This window comes from Alosa sapidissima, chromosome 12 (assembly GCF_018492685.1).
Source record: "Alosa sapidissima isolate fAloSap1 chromosome 12, fAloSap1.pri, whole genome shotgun sequence".
Taxonomy (NCBI): domain Eukaryota; kingdom Metazoa; phylum Chordata; class Actinopteri; order Clupeiformes; family Clupeidae; genus Alosa; species Alosa sapidissima.
The window spans coordinates 31,215,209-31,235,891 of NC_055968.1; the positions used below are offsets into that span (position 1 = coordinate 31,215,209).

The 20,683-nt window shown below is 45.8% G+C and overlaps 1 long non-coding RNA gene across 1 annotated transcript; it reads left to right on the forward strand.

Moving 5' to 3' along the window:
- Window positions 1-3,339: 3,339 nt before the first annotated feature.
- Window positions 3,340-19,650, forward strand: LOC121678359. Its single transcript, XR_006021219.1, has 3 exons — window positions 3,340-3,349; window positions 7,771-7,777; window positions 19,569-19,650. It is a non-coding gene; the product is annotated as an uncharacterized LOC121678359 (long non-coding RNA).
- The last annotated feature ends 1,033 nt before the right edge of the window (window positions 19,651-20,683 follow it).

Below are 20,683 nucleotides of genomic sequence, written 5' to 3' on the forward strand. Positions count from 1 at the left end.
GAGTGCACGAGCGTGGAGTGGAACACTCCGCCAGGATCTTTTATGTCGAAGTTTGGCCCGTCGCAACGAGACAGGTTTTATTGAATCACGTTTGGCTGCACATAACTGCCATCTGCTTCATATGCTGCCTCTGAGGATCTGTGGCCATGCTCCACTCTGGACATTTCATCAGCCGTGGGGGGGGGGGGGGGTCGGGTTGGGCTGTGAGAGGGGGTGGCAGGGTAGGGGAGCGCAGCTTGTGTGCTTAGTGGTAGTGGTGTGGGAAGGGGCTCACTGATATGATGGGTCCATTAACTTGCTTTACTCTTTACGTGTCTCGCTGAATGCTTGAAAACGGCCCATTTCCTTCATGCCACTGAGCGAGAACAAGTCCCTTGGAAATGAACACTTCAGAATATACACTTCTGAGTGGACATTTTTGGACAAACCCCATGTAAGTTAGTAGGTCTGAGCTTCTTAGCAGTCCGTCTTCAGTTTAGAGTCATTATGAAGGTCAGTTTAGTCTTTGCTGTCAACAACTGCTCACATTGACTTCCCATTCATCAGGGCATAACCCAGAAAGTTAACTTTAGTCTTCAGTTGCCTGGCTTGAGGTCATCTTTGTCCCTGGACTTCAGCCATGACACTTTTCCCATGAGAGGAGCCACAACGTGAGCAGTCGGAGTTATCACACAAAGAGATTCTTCATCCAAGATGGCACTATCCAAAATGGCAGATGGCCCACGCAATAAAATGCTTTGATTATTCTTGTGTGTGTAGCTCAAATCTGATTACAATTATTGTCATATGCATTGGTCCTTTAAGTACAGTATGTTGGTTTCTTTTAATATAATTTGTATATTGTCTGCATAATTATAGATGGTACATAGCCTCTTTGCATTGGCCTTGATCTGTAAGCCATTAACAACCGAAAAAATGAATACATTTCAAGGTCAACATACTGAGCAAATAATTTAGAATTTGATTCTGAACTTCAGTTGACTTCACACTGGATCTGGCACGGATCTGGCACGGATCCACATTACATCAAATGTAACCTGTGAATTATTTTAATATTAATTGTTTGAGTTGTCTTTGTATGTTTGTTCAATGTGCGAGGCGCTCAGGGTAACCTTTGTGACTGAAAAAGAAACGATAAATAAAATGTTTAGACCTGGGAAAGACCTGTTCCAGTATAAGTGGCTACTTGCAAATCATTCCAGAATTATACCCCACAGATCTAGAATTTATATAACACTCACCTTAGTTCCCTTTCACGTCATCAACATTCTAACCACATACTGTATCTGTGAGCGTAATCCTCAAAGGGTTAAATCATGTGCAGCGTGATGAGCTTTCATGATATTCATAAGGGGAAATTAGCGTAGAGAACCTTCTAATGGTTTGAATCCTTTCCAGCTCCAACCCATTATATTGCGGGAGAGGGCTTCACGTGGTAAGGTCACTTCTCATAACAATGGCAAAAACATCAATATTCCTCTCACTGTTTCCACAGTCTAGTACCGATGCCTTGAGCTCTTCTGATTAATGATTCAGTATTTATTTGTTTTCTCACACTCATTTACATCCTGCATTTTTAACAAGAACATAACTTAGCCATGTATAATTGTACAATTATTTCCCCGAGCCAGTAAAATGTTTTGGTATGTCTCACCACACCAAAAGCACCATAGTCCTGCGTGATGTGTATACCACCCCCCTTTTCACCCCCTGATTACTGTATTTTTTTTATTTATTTAAATGCTGGGATATTTATGCAAATTTTGCAGCAGCAAATCTACAAGTGGTGCTTTTTAAATTACATCCAAAAAAGGTGGCGAGTGAAACCCTTAAATAATCAATTACAACAATTACTTAGAGTGGGGAGAGATTGGCTGCTTTATGCAAGAGGTGGCCCAGCAGTGGGGTGTCTGAGACATCGCACTGCTTTCCTGAGACCAGAACCAATCCCCTTAGTGCCAGAGCAAAATATAAATGGAAATACACACACCAGCTAGATAAAGAAGCAAAGGCAGCTCTCTCTCTCTCTCTCTCTCTGTCTCTCTCTCTCTGTCTGTCTCTCTCTCTCCCTGTGCCTGTGAGTCCATACTGCCAAGCACAGACTTGGTAAGAACTGAGTGTGATTTCATGCCACACAACTCCATCTTCTCTGCAAGAGAGAGAGAGAGAGAGAATCAGCTTGTGAATCAAATACCACAGATGAGAGAACAAAGCCGTACTTCATACGCATCAAGGCATTGCGAATAGCACGTCCATTACTGTTGTCACGGAAACATGTGAAATGAGGTTGACGGGCCAAACAGGGCTGTCTGAGGTTAGCTGTCCTAGAAGCAGTTATTTGGCTGTTTTGATCATGCAGCAGAAAGCCTAAGAAAGACCTCCTCCTCACCGCACTCTCAAGGACAGTTAGGGATTCAGTCACCCAGAAGCTGATGGAGCGTCATCCCCCATCCACACACACACACACACAAACACACACACACTCAGTAGTGTGTTGCTGACCTACTAAGCAGCACCGAGGCCTGGAGACTACCAGGGGGCTACTGGGAATGGCCCTCATGGCCTGCCATCCAGCCTGATGTCACTGCACATCTCAGTCCACTAGACCAGCACATCACTCCAGGACATCAGCATGAACCAGAGGGATGGGGGGAGAGAGAGAGAGAGAGAGAGAGAGAGAGGATAGGAGAATGAGAAAGGGAGAGAGAGAGAGAGGACATGAGAATGAGAAAGGAAGAGAGGGAGAGAAAGAGAGAGAAAGAGAGAGAGAGAGGACATGAGAATGAGAAAGGAAGAGAGGGAGAGAAAGAGAGAGAGAGAGAGAGAGAGAGAGAGAGAGGACATGAGAGTGAGAAAGAGAGGCAGAAAGTGAAGGAGAAAACATGAGATTGAGAGTGAAAGAGAGGAGACAGAGGAGAGTTAAAGGGGGACTGAGCAAGAGAAAAAGAAAACTAGAGAGAAGTAGAGAGATGGAGAGAGTGTGTGAAAGAGAGAAAGAGGGGGACTAAAGGGGTACAGAGTATATTATACAGGGGTAAGTATAAGTATATATACTTTTTTGATCCTGTGAGGGAAATTTGGTCTCTGCATTTAACCCAATCGGTGAATTAGTGAAACACACTCAGCACACAGTGAACACACAGTGAGGTGAAGCACACACTAATCCCGGCTCAGTGAGCTGCCTGCTTCAACAGCGGCGCTCGGGGAGCAGCGAGGGGTTAGGTGCCTTGCTCAAGGGCACTTCAGCCGTTCCCACTGGTCAGGGCTCGAACCGGCAACCCTCCGGTTACAAGTCCAGAGTGCTAACCAGTAGGCCACGGCTGCCCACTGAGGGCGATGATGAAAGCCTGTGCATGTCTCACTGTGGGCAAGGGTAGGAGCCAAAGACACTGCTAGCACGCCTCCCCATCCGCCCTGCTTATCACAGGCCCGTGAAGCACCATTCAAATCCTACAGCTCAAATGCTGGCCCATATCAAAGTGTGTGTGCTCACTGCCTCCGAGAGGAGTGATTGAATTTGTTTTCCCTCCACTCTCCCCACCCCTCTCTCTCTCTCTCTCCCCCTCTCTCTCTATCTCTCGTTCCCTCGCCCGCTTCTTCTCTCTCTATCCCTCGTTCCTTCGCCCACTTTCCTCCGTGAGCAAATTTGTGCATCTAATGACATCCGTCTGCATCATAACCAACACACACAAAAAAAATAAAAAAAACACTTTCCTTTATCCTTCTGACCTTCTATTTGATTAAATCATCCACTGTTTCATATTTTTTTTCTGTGAGCTACTGGCTGTCATGGTTTGGAAATGAATAGAGATGAAATGCTTAACAGTCGGGGCCATAATTGTTCTACAAATCTAAATTAAACACGAGGGCCCGCGCACCAAACGGGCTGCTTGGTGAGGTGCACGTTTCATCACTGATAGAGTGAGAAAAAGAGCATTTTTGGAGCTCTCGGTGGAGAGAATATAAAATTGGAGGCGCACAGTTTTTAGCCGCGAGCAGAGCGGCTTTACTGCCAGGCTTGTGCCACTTGTTCTTTCATTGAGCCAGGGACCCATAAGACACGGGGAATGACCATGAAACGTTCCCTGTAACCGTGTCATCGTCTCTGGGAAGGACTGGTGGTATGATCATGGACAAAGCACTCTTCTCTCCCTGCCCAAATCCACACTAGCTATCTCAATTTGCAGTCCAGGTTGGGTTTCGTTTTAGGGGATAAATGTATTCTGTTTAACAGAGAAAGTCTCAAGATATTATTAGAACATGATGCGATATGAACGAAAAGTCAAATTAGCTGTCAAATGATTTCAGTAGAGAAACAGACCTAAACACAAAAAGGCAAATACCAAATTAAGCAACACAACATCCAGGATAATGACGGTCACCTGAGATCATGATGGTCACCTTTGTTTGTTTTGATTTTTTTGAGCTGTGGATAAACAACATGAGTTTGAACAAATCCATAACAGCAACATGGCATGGCATTGCATTATTTTAGCCTCCAGGTTCATATTCCTCAGCCTCTACTCCAGGAGTTCTATGTTTAAACTTTCATCAGTGTCTCTGGTACAAGCCAAACCACATGGGCCATGGAAACAAGAGCCATCTTTTTTTCTCTTTCTTTCTTTCTTTTTTTTGCCGAGCAAGGAAGCAATTACCAGACATCACCGGGTTCCCTTACGACTTACCCCGAGAAGAAATGAATTGGATTCAACTGCTCGAAAGCCTTCAAAAACTATTACGACCTCCGCAGTTGGAGTCACAACGAGCTGTATTGCAGCAGGAGAGGCCACTGGTGAACCTCTCGCCTTTAATCTGCCCACAAGATAGAGCAGCGAGACAGTGATGGATTGCAGATAGACAGTCAAGCCCCCCCCCCCCCCCCCCCACCCCCCCCTCCACTCACACACACACACACACACACCCTCAGCCTCCACCCCCACCCCACATGCAAGGCCTCCTGAGGAGCACTAAGCCTCAAGGGCTTCCTTTAAGTGAAATCACCCAAGAGGACCTGGGAGAGTGCGCATGAGCGCGGGGCCAACAAGGGCCAACGTCCTCGCAAGGAGGCTTCTCTGTCTCTGTGCACCTTATCTCTCAGCTCGAGACACACGCACACACACGCACACACGCGCGCGCACACGCACACGCACACACGCACACGCACACGCACGCACACACGCACGCACACAGGCACACACACACGCACACACACACACACACACGCACGCACACACACGCACGCACGCACGCACGCACACACACACACACGTACACACACACACACACGTACGCACACACACACACACACACACACACACACACACACACACACACACACACACACACACGCGCGCGTACGCGCCATTTCCCTTCTCTCTCTGCCAGTCCCTCTCTCTCTCTCTCTCTCTCTCTCTCTCTCTCTCTCTCTCTCTCTCTCTCTCTCTCTTTGACTCCGCTCCTTGGCCTCCCCTCTCGTTGGCCGGCTCTTTGTTTTTCTACTTCCTGTCCGCCCGGCTCGTCCTCCCCTCGTTAGCTTACATGCGGCCCCGCTGCCCCCCTCTCCTGTAATTAATCAGTCTGTCTTACAGGTCAGGCCCCAGATTAAGTGACTGAGCCCTAATGGGCGATGTGACTTCTTCCTCTGCCCTGGCTCTACCCCCAACACACACACACACACACACACACACTCTTCCTCTCTCTCCCTCCAAATGAGGACTAATTAGACCTGGACTGACTCACACAGACACACACATACGAACACACACTGAGGCACACGCACACCCACACAACTATGTGTCCAGACACACAGTCACACACCACACACACACACACACACACACACACACACACACACACACACACACACACACACACACACACACACACACACACACACACACAGACACACACATCGCTGAGTGACAATGTTTCCCCTCATCCCAAATGATGGCTCCTCTGCTAGAGCGTGTCGATCAGTCAGACTACCTGGTGATCAGTGTCCACTCGGGCTCACACACTTCATCACGACTTCCGCCGTCCAGCTCAGAACAGTAATGAATAGAAGGCTTTATGGGGGGCGGGGGCAGCTAGGGGTTAGGGGAGAAAAGTCAAGTAGCCCCTCACAAGTTTCAACTGAAGCTAGACTCAAGAGGGACGGTCTCTCACCCAGGAAGTCTGTCTAGCTGGATGAATAGGATCTTTGTTGGGAGTAGTAGATTGAGCTCAGGGAGCGAGTGATACGTTCTCTTCCATGGGAATCATTCATTATGATCTCGCACTAGGTGGTCACCAGAGGCTAGTCCATGGGTAGACATACTGCCGTGTTAAGAAGAAATATGAGCCGAATAGCTATCATCAAGCATTATTATACAGTATATAAAACCCCCAGTATAAAACGAAGGGGATGTAAACACAAAGGGTTAATGCTTTTCCAGTCCTTAAGTCTGGTCAGTCTTATCTGAAACACAGGGGACTCAAAGATATCAACATGACCAGCAAGAAACTGAAGAGACAGCCACTGCATGTTTTTGTAAATAACAGCAGGTACCATTTTGAATAACCGAATTCTTCTTTCTCCTTCCCTGTCAACCTCGCTGTGAGACTCCTAATACATACTGTTCCTGCTGGTGGGGCGTGTGGGGCGGGGGGGGGGGGGGGGGGGGGGGGGGGGGGGGGTCGGGTAACTAACTCCGGAGGGGGTTGCTGCCCTCTCGCCCTCGCTCACTTCTCGACAAACTCTGGGTCTTTGCTCGCGTGTCTTCTCCGCCCCGGTGTGTCAGCTAAATATTCTACACGCGCGCCGTAATGAATTTTACATTCAGAAGGAGCCGCACAGCATGATGCCGTTACGGAGCTAACGCGCCCAGATAGCATACGCCTTCCAATGTCACTTACTGTGCCCCTGAATGTGAAAAATGATGTAGGTGTCTGCATTATACATTATTTACGTATAAACTTATACAGTTGATGAAGCGTGCAAGCGTTATAAAGCTAATGGTGCCGCAACCCCCTTTCGACTCAAATTTATCATATTTGTCCCATACCTACCCATGGCATGATCTTTATTTTACTATAAACTCCATGTGTAGAATTAGGTGTACTGTAACTTTGCACACACCTTCTAAATCCCTCCAACAGGATTTGCTTTTATGTTGCGTCTATGGGGCTGTGGATTTAAAGGGTATCGTTCTCGCTAGGCGCTGATAATTAGTTGAGTTTTATGAGGTGACGTTGACATTCAGAGCAAAGGCAAAGAGCTAAAGCCTTAAAACATCAAACGTGACAAAAGAAATAGAGAGAGAAACAGACACCGAGAGAGTGTGAGAGAGAGAGAGAGCGAAGGAGGGAGGGAGAGAGAGAGCAATGCTGACTTATTCCCAGCATGGATAAGTACAGAGGAAAAGCGTATCTAAAAATGGATGACTGAGAGAGTTTCCGTCCACACACTTCAGCCAGGCTGCAAATGTTCTGCTTCCCTCCCTAGTTATCTCGCTGAACTGGGCAAGTATGGAGAGAGAGCAAGCGGGGGAAAAATCAAATAAAAACAGGCAGTTAATTATCTTTCTCATTAGTAGGCCTGAAGGGTTGACAAATCTTAATCATGGCCTTTCTCACTTTGACTCTCTAGTTTTAGCTCAAAAAGAATGGAGGTTGGGGTTGAGCAAAGGATCATGGGACAGAGGAAGAGAATAGTGGAGTGGAGAGAGAGAGACAGAGAGGGATAGAGAGAGAGAGAGATAGAGGGATAGAGAGAGAGAGGGATAGAGAGAGAATAAAGGTTTGGATTGGTGCGGATTTTTTTGTCCAAGACAGCTCTGTAGCCAGCCAGCCGTCATGAGCAGGTCGATTAGTCTCTACCCAGCAGTGTAGGGAAAAAAGACCTTTAAGGTGACCGATTAGGTTGCCTGTCACATAGCCGTGAGCCATAGCCAGAAATGTTATCAGAATCGCCACAACACCTCCTTAGGCCCTGTACCTCTGAACAATATGGACAATATGGAGCTCTCCTCAGAGACAAAGAGGGGAGCCTGCAACGAACCTTTCTGCATCCAGCCACAATGAGCCAATTCATTCCAATCCTCCAAACTGACAAGAACCCAAAGAGACATTACACTGACGATCGAGGGGCAAACTGTGCTTTGTTTAAGTTTAGACACTTCTCACACAGCTTCTGCGCTTACTGTAGCCTGTGGGGGCCTTTAAAGACACGAGGCACAAGCACGCTCACACCTACACACACACACACAGACATACACACAGAGATACTCACGTATGAAAGGCATAAATTATTTAGATGCGTTTCATTGTGAAAGCACGAGAAGCCCAAACGGGCCTTTCAGCTCATCTTAATGTGACTGGCTCTTCCAAGGCCCAGGGAGAGGGGCTGCATGAAGGCGTTTTTTCTTTCTTTTTTTTTTTTTTCATAAAGTGAGTGGGCCACTTAAGCGAGACAACACTGACACTTCACTTGCTAACCAAGAAAAAAAAAGAGAGAGAAACAAAGACAGAGAAACAATAAGAGAGATAGTGAGAGAGAGAGAGGGGGAGGGAGAGAGAGAGAGGGAGAGAGAGAGGGAGATAGACAGAGAGAGAGAGAGAGAGGGAGATGGAGGGAGAGAGAGGGAGATAGAGAGAGAGAGGGAGAGAGAGGGGGAGGGAGAGAGAGGGAGATAGAGAGAGAGAGGGAGATAGAGAGAGAGAGGGAGAGGGAGAGAGAGAGAGAGAGAGAGGGAGAGAGGGGAAAAAGAACATGTGAAGAGTAGGTGTGTGAGAGAACAGAGAGGCTGTGGGAAAGCCGTGCACGCCGCGTTCAGCACACGCACTGGGGATTGAAATGCCACAGCCAATTTGTGTGCCTTTGTTGCCTTCTGACGTCCCCTCGTTGGTGTGCGCTAGCCGTTGATTCATGGGCCTGCCACACAAAGGCACCGCGCATGATTCCTGTTGCCAAAGCATAATGGTTATGAAATACTCGGCCAATAAAGCCCAGCATATGGAGCTGTTGAGACTATGGGCGCCATAATTTATGTCCAGTTTGAGCCGGGCAGTTTTTCATCCCCCATAGGGAGAGTAATGGTATGGAGTACAGTTATCTCACTTGACATTAACATCCAATAACAGGAAGTGCAAACATGTTGGGAAAAATAATTGACAGGACAGCAGACTTTATAGCGTTAGTGCCCAGAAAAAGAGAACGATCATAACATAGCTCTTAAATCCCTATATTAACATGTGGCGGAGATGACAATGGATTGCATTCCCTTGGGAGCTGGACGGGTTGTTCAAGTCTCTCTCTGTGTGTGTGTGTGTGTGTGTGTGTGAGAGAGAGAGAAATGTCATTTAAATGGAGCTTAAGTGTTGAGATATCATTGGCTATTAATCCGTGTTATCTTGTCATGCAGCCCTGTGCAGGAGATGTGTGCAGCCCGCAAGCTTGGCGCACAGAGAGGAGCCGTACCTGAGACAGATGCGGAGCAGATCCGTGCCGGGCCCGGAACGGACCAGGCCCGGACCAGGCTCTGGAGGGGCATTCAAATTGAGATGCCTTTTTCACCTCCAGGCACTTCCATGGTTTCTCTACGGAGTGATGCGCCTAAGGAAAAGCTAGGCAACTGCAATACGTCTTGTGAGTATTTGCGTGACATGCAAGCAGAAAAAGATACTTAGGGTAAAAAATGTATTAACTTTTGGGATCTTGTTTTTTTAACTATGGGTTGTTGCTTAGTTACCTGACTATGCAGTGGCAAAGAGCTGGCTATCTAGCTAAGTATTAAGTGTCATAGCTATGCATAACATACATGCAATGAATTTTCACCTCACTTTTACCTCACAATACTCGCATTTCTAAAATATTAATGAAGTGCGTCATGTTTTCAAAACAAAAAAAGTCTCAATGCGAATGTCATCTAATCCGCCACAAATGAGGCCCAATTCTGGCACAGGCACGGGATAGATAGATAGATAGATAGATAGATAGATACTTTATTGATCCCCAGGGGAAATTCAAGGTCTCAGTAGCATACAGACAACACACACACATTCGGGAAAGGCAGGGGTGTGGTGGTTGTAGTCTTAGGGAGCACAGAACAAGCACAAGTCCTCTCAAGGAAGAATAACTGCCTAACTGTGGAACTCAATCCAAAAAAAAATAAGAAATACAAAAAAAGACGACAGGCTGTCTATCATGTGTGCTCAGCACCTCAGGCCGCCGGGAGACAGAGGATTTGTATCCGTCAAAAAATGAAAGAGGATTTCCTCCTCCTGTGGAGAGCTGAAGAGACTGCATCAAACACTGTCCACTACAGCCAGAGCAAGTCATTCTGTGGTCATTTGTCTTATGCCAATCTGTCATGTGAAATATTGACCCATACTAACATGGGGGGGGGGGGGGGGTCATTGCAGTACTAAAACACGTACAGCACAGTTTCAGCCTTTGAAAACCAGTGGTGGATGTTACGATGTTTTGCTAACGCCAAACCCCATCTCATTGAGGGAACTGGGAACTACACATTCATTTTCTCGTATTTTAAACATGGTTTACGAATGCCCAGAGCCATTTATTGGGCGCTACAAATGTCTATCAAATGCGTCTGTACGTAGCTCATAACCGCTTCGCTGTGTCGTTATGTTCTTGCTGTCCCCCCTCCGTTCTGTGATTGGTTCCTTCGTTGAGGTGAAAACGAAGTCCATGAAATCCAGGCTGCCTAGCAACGTGAATAAAATCGCGCGCATAAGGCAGCATGGAAAAACCCAGGATGTTACAGCAAGGCCTAAACACTAAACATCACAAGGAGTGCAGTTTCCGAGGCTAGTAAACAAGCGCGCGCTGTCAAAAGCAAGGTCACGAGAATCAGTGCAACTGATTGCTCGCTCTTCAGGCAAATCAGTAAACTAGGTTACCTGGTAGAGGGCACACCCTCCCACACTAGCCCACTGGTGGTCAAGGAGAGGCAGTAAGGGAAACACACAGAATGATTTAGGATGCGGTGGAAATAACAGCCGCTGTGCCCTTTGGTGGCACGCACGTGTAGTGCTTTATGGGGCCTGTGTGACAGTGCGGGACCTAGTTGACGGTGCCCAGAGGGGCTTTTGCAGCTGAGCAGATTCAATTGAACTGAATAAGCTGGCGCCATCAATCAGAGAGACCCCGTCGGTGTCCCTCCGGCGCCCAGCTGAGTAGTGGACGCAGACGTAAGCGCAGACGCAGACGCGCCCAGACCGGCTGATAACCAAGCAGTGTTTGGATCAACGTGTCGCACAGCGAGGGAGGAGGGTGAGAGGGGAAACATTAGCACCGGGGCCCGATGTCTTCTAGCCGGAGAGAGGCAGAGACGAGCGCAGTGTGTGTGTGATGTGTGTGAGGAGGGCACTTCCCTGCAGGAAATATACATGTGGGCTTGTTTGTGATTATGCACGGTAGTAAGAGGAGAAATTATGTGCCATGATCTAGCTGCAGGTAAAACACATAAGCGAGTGTGTGCACGTATACACGCACACACACACACACACACACACACACAAGCAGACACTCGCAGACACACAGAGAGAAACAGAATCACTCACACAAACACACACACACACACACACACTTACAGGAACTGATACACATACACACACACACAAGCAGACACTCGCAGACAAGCAGAGAGAAACAGAATCACACACACACACACACACACAAACACACACACATACAGTACTGTACAGGAACTGACACACACACACATACACAGGAATGTTGTTTTCCCTGTCTGTCTTTTAGCACTCAAGAATAGGTAGTAGAGGGAGGAGGAAGAGGAGGAGGAGAAGAAGGAAGAGGGGGAGGAGAAGAAGAAGCAGTAGAATGAAGAAAAAGTAAAAGGAGAAGAAGAATAAAGGGCTAAACAAAGTGGCCTGTGTGGGTTGGAGCGCTCTGTTGAGCTGTTGAGGGGAGAAGGATGCTAATAGAGAATGGAAACATGACTTGTCAGGAGCCTTTTCACCACCACTGCCACCACCACCACCACCACTGCTGCAGAATCCTCGCTTTTGTAAGGAAAAACGCTTTTGAAAGTAGAACAGGAGAGAGGGGAATATGGGTGGCAGACAAACAGATATAAAATGATGACTGTGAAAAACCCCAGACCTCCATTAAGAATTATTTCCATGAGACATTTTTTTCTCCCATACTTGTCCTCGGTTGATCTGATTTTCGGGACGTATTTGCTTGGAGATAAAATGAGATGTATTTCCAACATTTTTTTTAGAGCACACACCCAAAGATTGGTTACTGATTCTCTCTTACAATGTTCTCATTATAGCTCTGTTATCTCAAGAAGTTTTTTAAAGATGGCGACACTGCGATGTCACTGAAAAAAGGGCTGTCGCACCCCATACTGTGTAGACATCATTTCACACTGAACTCCTTAATCAAAATGTTTACCCTTGGATATTCGACTTTAAATGGTATTCGGTGCGGCTTTGCCAGTGTCTGGCTTACATCTTCTTCTTAGGAGCAGATAGTCACAGATGGAAACTTGCTTCTAACTGAGAGAGAGAGAGAGAGAGGCTTGACTTCTATCACAGGGCGTATTGCCATGAAAACCATTTAGGACTCAATTACTGGCCAATTTGCAGTGCTGTTGGGAGATCTTTGTGGATCATTTGCAGAGGATATTTTCCTTTAGTAGCAATTAGACCATCTGATCGTCTTGGTGCTCCATGCTTTGAGTGTGAGCACCTGAATATGACTGAATTTGGCATGGTCCTTAGTGACTGAAATCTCTATCTCTTTCTATTTCGTACTTAAAAGAGTCCCAGTACAGATGGTGGATGTTTTTATCTATTAAGTGGGTCACTTTGATTCGTCAATACTCCGTGCTGGGTTAAAGAAATGGCCCAATGCGATCAGCGGATCTATGACAGGAAATCTCCCAGTTAACACACAGCTTTAGTCTTCAGATGCCACCAAGTGAAGGTCATCGGCAGCTATTAAAGCAAAGGCATTGATTTAAGCTGCCATTTGACTAACAAGAGTTAAATGTAGCAGATAATCACAACAAAGATCGAACTTTAGCACTTCATAATTGTTACTCCCGAAGTTGAACGAGGTTGACTTGCGTTAACTAATGGGCCATGCAGAGTACTTATACAATGTCAAAAAACAGTTATTAGTGGACATGAAGAATTACAAACTTCAGAATTAAGCATTACTTTTGATTCAGTAATAGTGATGGCAAAGGATTGTTCTAGGTGATCATTGCATTTAGAAATGTTACGCCCTTGAGCAAATTATACGAGACAAAATATGATGGATAAAGCATATGTAAGCTATTTCACCAAAATGCAATGGAACTTGTAGTCATAAGGGAAACAGTGGCCAGAGACTACTGCATATGTTGTTACTCTGTGAAAAAATACCTTTGCAAAACAAGGATGTAGGTAGGGGGACTTCACCATAAAAAAAGTCTGCATACTGAAGAAATCTAACAGGACCAAATGCATTTAAATAGTGTGAGTCAACACACACCATACTAACTCTATCCCCATCAGACCCTCTTGAATCTGACATATTTAATTACCAGCCCTCGAAAAATGTCATCAGACAAAAAAATGCATTAGGATGTGATTCATGTCGTCTTGCTCGAGCTAATTAAAGATGGCTTCAGAAATATGAACGCCAGAGGACACAGGGGGTCATTATGCCATTGATATGCAATACAAGAGACTTGAACTCCTCAGCCTCCCACTAGCACTCCTCAGCTGCATGGCAGTGGTGACGAAGGAGAGGAGAGGAGGAGAGAGGAGAGGAGGAGAGGAGTGGAGGAGAGGAGGAGAGGAGGGGAGGAGGAGAGGAGTGGAGGAGAGGAGGGGAGGAGGAGAGGAGGAGAGAGGAGTGGAGGAGAGGAGGGGAGGAGGAGAGAGGAGTGGAGGAGAGGGGGGGGAAGAGGAGGAGTAGAGAGCTTTGGAGAGGATAGGAGGGGTGATGAGAGGACAAGGACAGGTGAAGAGAAAGAGAAGAGAGGATAGGACAGGAGAGGAGAGAAGAGAAGGGGAAGGGGGACTGCCCCTGTTGATGTAGTAGGACTGCGTTTTGCAAACCAACCACAGAATCCCACCTGTATTACTAAATCACATAACACACACACACACACAAACACACGTGGCTGTGTCACTGTACAACATAAAGACGGTTTTCTAAGGGGTGGGCTGGCCATTGTTTCCAGTCCATCCGACATTGTAATTAGCATGACAAGCCGAAGAGCAAAGTCCAAGCCCCATGCACAATGCAATTTTTGTTTTAATTTCACATCATTAACAAGGACCCACACTGTAATTGCCTGGTTGAGATTTAGTCCCTTCCCTCTCTGACACACACACACACACACACACACACACACACACACACACACAACACACACACACACACACACGCACACACACACAGTGTTTGCTGTCTCTGAGCTAAGAGAGAGAAAGAGACTCAACAAATGTTACAGACAGATAATATAATTGCCTTGCTGTGCCCCAGGACTTAATGTAGATATTGAATTAATTGCACAATTAATTACACAGGTAGAGTTGAAAGAACAATGAAGGATCGTAATTGGCCTACCTGTAGCATGCACTTTAAAGGTATTAATTGATTTGCCATTAGGACCCTGTTGTGGCCTATGCCAATATGACAGCACTGTGCATTACGGAGATGCTAAAAACGTACAAAGAGAAGAAGACCAGAATCATGAGTTGCAATCAGATGATGACGAGAGTCTTCGGAGAGCTGCTGGTCATACCTGGGCAGATTTAAAGCTGGTGACTGAGTCCTCTGTGCGGCCATCATACTAGTGTTGTACTGTAAATGAAAAGCTGTTAGCTGTTAGAGTCCTTTGCCAATCAGCAGTTATGCTTGTGTCAATGTAAAGCTGGTGAATCCAGGAGTAGGCCATGAGAACATCACGGGCTGTTGGAGATCAAACATCATTAAATATCTGTGGTCTGCGTTTTCACAAAGCCAAACATTTGCCAGCCTCTTTCAACAAAAGCAGCATCACAATGTAATGCACATCACAATAATCAAAAGATGTCTTTGAAAAGTTGGTAACTTTTAAAAAAGCCAATCAGCCAGCCATTGATCTGTCCAAAACACTGTGTGAGAGACGGAGAAACACACACAGGCAAACACGCACGTGTGCACACACACACACACACAAACACACACACATTCTGTCTTTCTTCTCTCTCTTTCTCTCTCTCTCATACACACACACACACACACACATACACACTGGAGTAGAAAGAGCAAAGTGTTCCATCACCTCACACAGTGCACTGTTTGGGGAGTGATCACTGCCTTTTCCATTGAACATCTTTTTTACTCAGGCACCATCATCAAAATGTCTCACCTGAGAGAGAGAGAGAGAGAGAGAGAGAGAGAGAGAGAGAGAGAGAGAGATAGAGAGAGAGAGAGGGAGGGAGGGAGATGCTTTACTGCAAATCACAAAGAGCCGATCCTGTCCGGAATTTCCCTCCTAATGAGAGTCACTTGCTACCCCCATACGGACTCACGCTAAGGCTCCAATCAGCAGCCTGTTGATTCAATTCCAAGGCTTTCAGGCTCTGGTCACTTCAGCTGGCCGCGGCTAACAGCTCCCAGCAGGCCCACAGGGAAAGGGAAAGCTAAACTCTATATGCACACAGGAACGTAATAATGAATATCTATTGGATGATATACAACATATAGATAGATATACAAAGGAACACATTTGCTTAAATCATATTTGTTTCCACTTGTTTATTGTTTATTAATTGGAGTAAAGGGTGTAAGATTTCTTCAGTGCACACTACATGGCGTATTTCTCTCTAATTTTGGTCACAAAACTGATGAAAATCCATGTTTGTGAGCATACTACTTTTGCCAGGATAATCCATCCACAGTTTGGAGGGAGTGTTGGTAATTTTCTAGTACCAAAGTTAGCTGGAAACTCAGTCAAGATGAAGGTCAATCAAGAAACAGGTTTATTCTTGTCAATGAGGCGCGTCAAGGGAGAGAGACAGCTTCACCCAAGAGTTCCACCAGCATCTCTAACTAAACAGAGGTTGATACTAACTTATGCTACAAACAAAAGAAGGAGTGACCTCTAGGTCCAACCCAGTTTGAATATGCAATAGAAAGGGAAGATGAGGATGTGGCCTTCATCAGGTCAGATCACCCTTTGTTCTGGGATGTCTCTCAGGCCTAGTCCACACGTAAACCAACCTTTTTTTCCTCTGTCTTCCCTGGAACCGTATCAAGAATATTTGCATCCAAACGGATCCCTCTGCACTGTTTGTTACAGAAATTGACCAAAGCTTGTGCGCTGTGTAGGCCATACAACAGAGAGAGTACTGTAGGCTACGACAAAACTGGCTAGTGCAAGTAAACCAGAATTGTTTGTGTGGACTTATAGTGAACTGTCAACTGTAGTCAACTGTAAAACTAATAAACTTAATTTTTACGGTTTGTGAAGGCTATTTGCCTAACACAGGTAAAAATAATCTCCTTTACTTTCTTTGGTTGTTGAGGTCCCTAGACAGACCCTATTGAATTATAATCATTCAAGAATAAACAAGGGATGCTTACATAGGACAAAGACAGGAGAAATACACTAGACTTTAATGCTTATTTATAATTCTTTTAGGAGCAAGCTGACTATCGCTGTTATCTGTGAACTGAATGGAAAGGTAAAGTGCTACCTAATGCAGACTTTACAGAGAGCAATATACTGTTTGCGTCCATAGAAGCACTTTTAGATCTTTTATTTCAACTCATGACAAATGGGTGTGAAAACAAACATTATTGCCTTGATATTTCTGTGGCGTAAATAGACAGCACTGCACCAATTTGAGTGTTTATCTTGCAATCTGTTACAAAACTCCATTATCACCCATAGGGTTATTTTCAGTGTTTATCTTCAAATTGGCTGGTAAACTCCAACATCAACTAGCGTTGTTTAAAACAAGGTCAATCATGCCTCTGCTGTCAACAGCACACGTGTTATGTGACGCACAGTACGTACCTCCAGGCTGGTGATTTGACAGAGTGATATAGGTAACACATGGCTCGGACCTTGGGTGCTCAGCGTTAACTGTGACCCTGGCGAGGAGAATGCAGACGAACTGATGAGGGCGTGTAGTGCCTGTGGCAGGCCGATGGCAGCGGCAGCAGGGGCCGGACCGTCAGATGACAAGGTGTGTTTGTGTGCGGACACAGAGGACTGACGGGGGCCGCATGGCGACACCAATTTTCACAGGGAAGAGATCCCATCTCAGATAGCTGCGGCAACCTTCAGTCATGACAACCAGATTTATATCGCAGTACAAAACCTCCGCTCCTCCCCGCCCAACACCGCCCTCCCTATGCACACATATACACACGCGCACTGTGCTGCACACACACACACACACACACACACACACACACACACACACACACACACACACACACACACACACACACACACACACACACACACACACACACACACACACACGCGCGCGCGCGCGCACAGACACAAATATGCCACACAAACCATTATGTGTGCACTCTCTGTCTCTCTCACTCTCTCTTACAAACACACACAAACACCACACACACACATACACACACAAACGTCACACAAACCATCATGTGCACACTCTCTCTCACATACACACTCAGACACACACACACACACACACACAGAGCACCTCCTGTCTCTCCTGGGCTCTGCTTGTGTCCGGTTGCCAGGCACACAGACTAGCCCCGTGAAGACTCTCATTGCAAACACAGAGGGTGAGTCAAACAAACCCATATATCCAAGACAAAATGGCCGTGTCTGTTTAAGGGCAGTCAGAACAGTAATTACCTCAGTTGTAATTACCCCCATACCCCACCCTCCAGCCCATCTCTCGGGGTATAATGCACTGTCTGAACACCGTTCCAGTTCAGCTCAGCAACCAAGCTCCAAAATGAGATGCAAATTGATGGCATTTTGTAGATGAAATTCGATGAAAACAACAGCTTAATGCATTGCTTGGATTCATTGTTGGGAATGAAATTTTATGGGTGACATAAATGAAAGTGAGAGCAGAGGAAGCCCGGTCATATTCATGGCCACACAGAAATGGAGTGAGACAATATCAGTTTACGGAAAGTCCAGGGGATCACAAAATAAAATGATAAAAAAAAAAACAGAAACAAGGACTCCTGCAGTCTAGTTTTTTTGCGTGTGTGAAATCAAATCCACTATCACATTACACCCCCAAAAACAATGTTTTGCAGCAATCAAGCTAAAGGCAAACTGACACTTCAAAGCTGGCTGCTAAGAGCCTCGTCTGATCTCAGGCTTGTTCTTCCCCCGCAAGCTGATCAGTAAAAAACTGATCAAACCAAATTCCTCAACCAGCCGCACCGGCTTCAAAGAGCGCTCCTCGGGAAAATGAAACTCAATTTAACATACAGGTCAGCCAACAAGGCTTCCGCTTCGAGAATGTCTGACCCGTGGAGCCGAGTGACTCACTTCACTCCTGAGCCCGAGCCAAATGCAGCTTAAGATCGGTAACAATGGAAATTACCCTGGCCCTTCCTCATTCCCCATACTCCAAGCACCGACTCCCCATGACTCTTGGATGCTCTCCACAGGCCCGTCGCTAGAAGCCAAGCAAACCAAGCAATTGCTTGGGGCCCCGAGCTGGCCAGGGGCCCCAAGACAACGACTGGTTAAAAATAAAATGCAACGACAAACTGTGAGCGCCCCTTTGATAGTCAATGCAGTAAAGTCAAGGGGGCTGGCGAATTCCCGGAAGTAGAAGAATCAACGTAGGCTGGAGGGACCACCTCTCTGCTAACTCCCATAGAAGCCCATTCATTCTAGGATTTTTTTGAAATACCATAACTTCATATAACATAGTATAGTATAGTATAGTAGTATAGTATATATACTTTTTTGATCCCGTGAGGGAAATTTGGTCTCTGCATTTAACCCAATCGGTGAATTAGTGAAACACAAACAGCACACAGTGTACACACAGTGAGGTGAAGCACACACTAATCCCGGCGCAGTGAGCTGCCTGCTACGACGGCGGCGCTCGGGGAGCAGTGAGGGGTTAGGTGCCTTGCTCAAGAGCACTTCAGCCACGGCCCACTGGTCGGGGCTCGAACCGGCAACCCTCCAGTTACAAGTCCAGAGTGCTAACCAGTGGGCCACGGCTGCCCCTAAAAACAGAAACATATATCCTGTGCCGATATTGTAGCTTCTGTGTAATCCACATAAACACTACAAAGGCAAAACAGACTCCACTACCTCGTCCGTAACGTTGGTTACCCGTAAGAAGAATGGTTAGCTTGTTCGGTTGGAGGGAAGATAGCTTTGACGTAATCTCTCTTTCGCGCCGTAGGGAGATAACCGTATTGTTTGAAGCTCAGTCCACCTTACTGTCTATGACGGTAACTCATAAGCAAAACCTAGCATACACGACCGTATGTTAAGGTAAAGCATTACACAGAGGCAACCTAATATTAAGTTCGATGGCTAACGTCACGAAGTTAAGTGCGAGTCTGCGCAGTACTGTAGTCCAGGCAATCTGTGAGAAAAAAATCACCCAACCCAAAACTAATTGCAACAGAAATGATTTTTGTTGTATTCAGTTCATGAAACCTTCCCATATCACAAAATTGGAATTATTTATGCATAGGTCAATGGCGAAAAGCTGCACCTTTGGCAGTTTTATTGAACTTTCATAGTACAGGGGATATGTGAAAATAAGGTCAAATTCTTTCATAAAGGCATGAAACTTGGTGAACTTGTACAGTTTGGAGCCCTGAACATTTTCAGATATAAAACCATTATCAAAAAACCCTAATGGTCGCCGTGGAAACCATTAAATGTTCCACTATAACTGAATTGCGCCTATATTCTTCATTATATCTCCTGAACTAAACATGGTATCTCAGAACAAGTGATGGCTACAGGGATGAGCAGTATTTATGATACATGTATTCCATATTTCAAATACAAAATATATTGTATAAAAATGGCTTCATATTTTGTATCAAAATAATTTATAGGTATGTATTTGTAGTTTCAAATATTGACAAATATTTTTGGTAAAACCAATACTTTTGGTGATGTGATGACATCATAAAAGTGCAAAACAATGAATGTAGCCTCTGACTGGTGCTGACTTAGTCAATATAGGGTTCATTTATGGATTCTGGTACTGTTTAGGGCAGCCGTGGCCTACTGGTTAGCGCTTCAGACTTGTTACCGGAGGGTTGCCGGTTCGAACCCCGACCAGTAGGCACGGCTGAAGTGCCCTTGAGCAAGGCACCTAGCCCCTCACTGCTCCCCGAGCGCCGCTGTTGTTGCAGGCAGCTCACTGCGCCGGGATTAGTGTGTGCTTCACCTCACTGTGTGCTGAGTGTGTTTCACTAATTCACGGATTGGGATAAATTCAGAGACCAAATTTCCCTCACAGAATCAAAAGAGTATATATACTTACTTATACTGTTAGACATGCTAAATAACATACTAAAATATAGTAAAATCTGACTTTGAGAAAGGGGTCATTTTCAAGATGGCCACCAAAATGACTGCCAAGAGGTTAGAATGGCTATGGGCCCTATCATGACAGTCAACAGCACGGCGCAAAGCGTATAATCATCATGATGCAACACATATTTCTATTG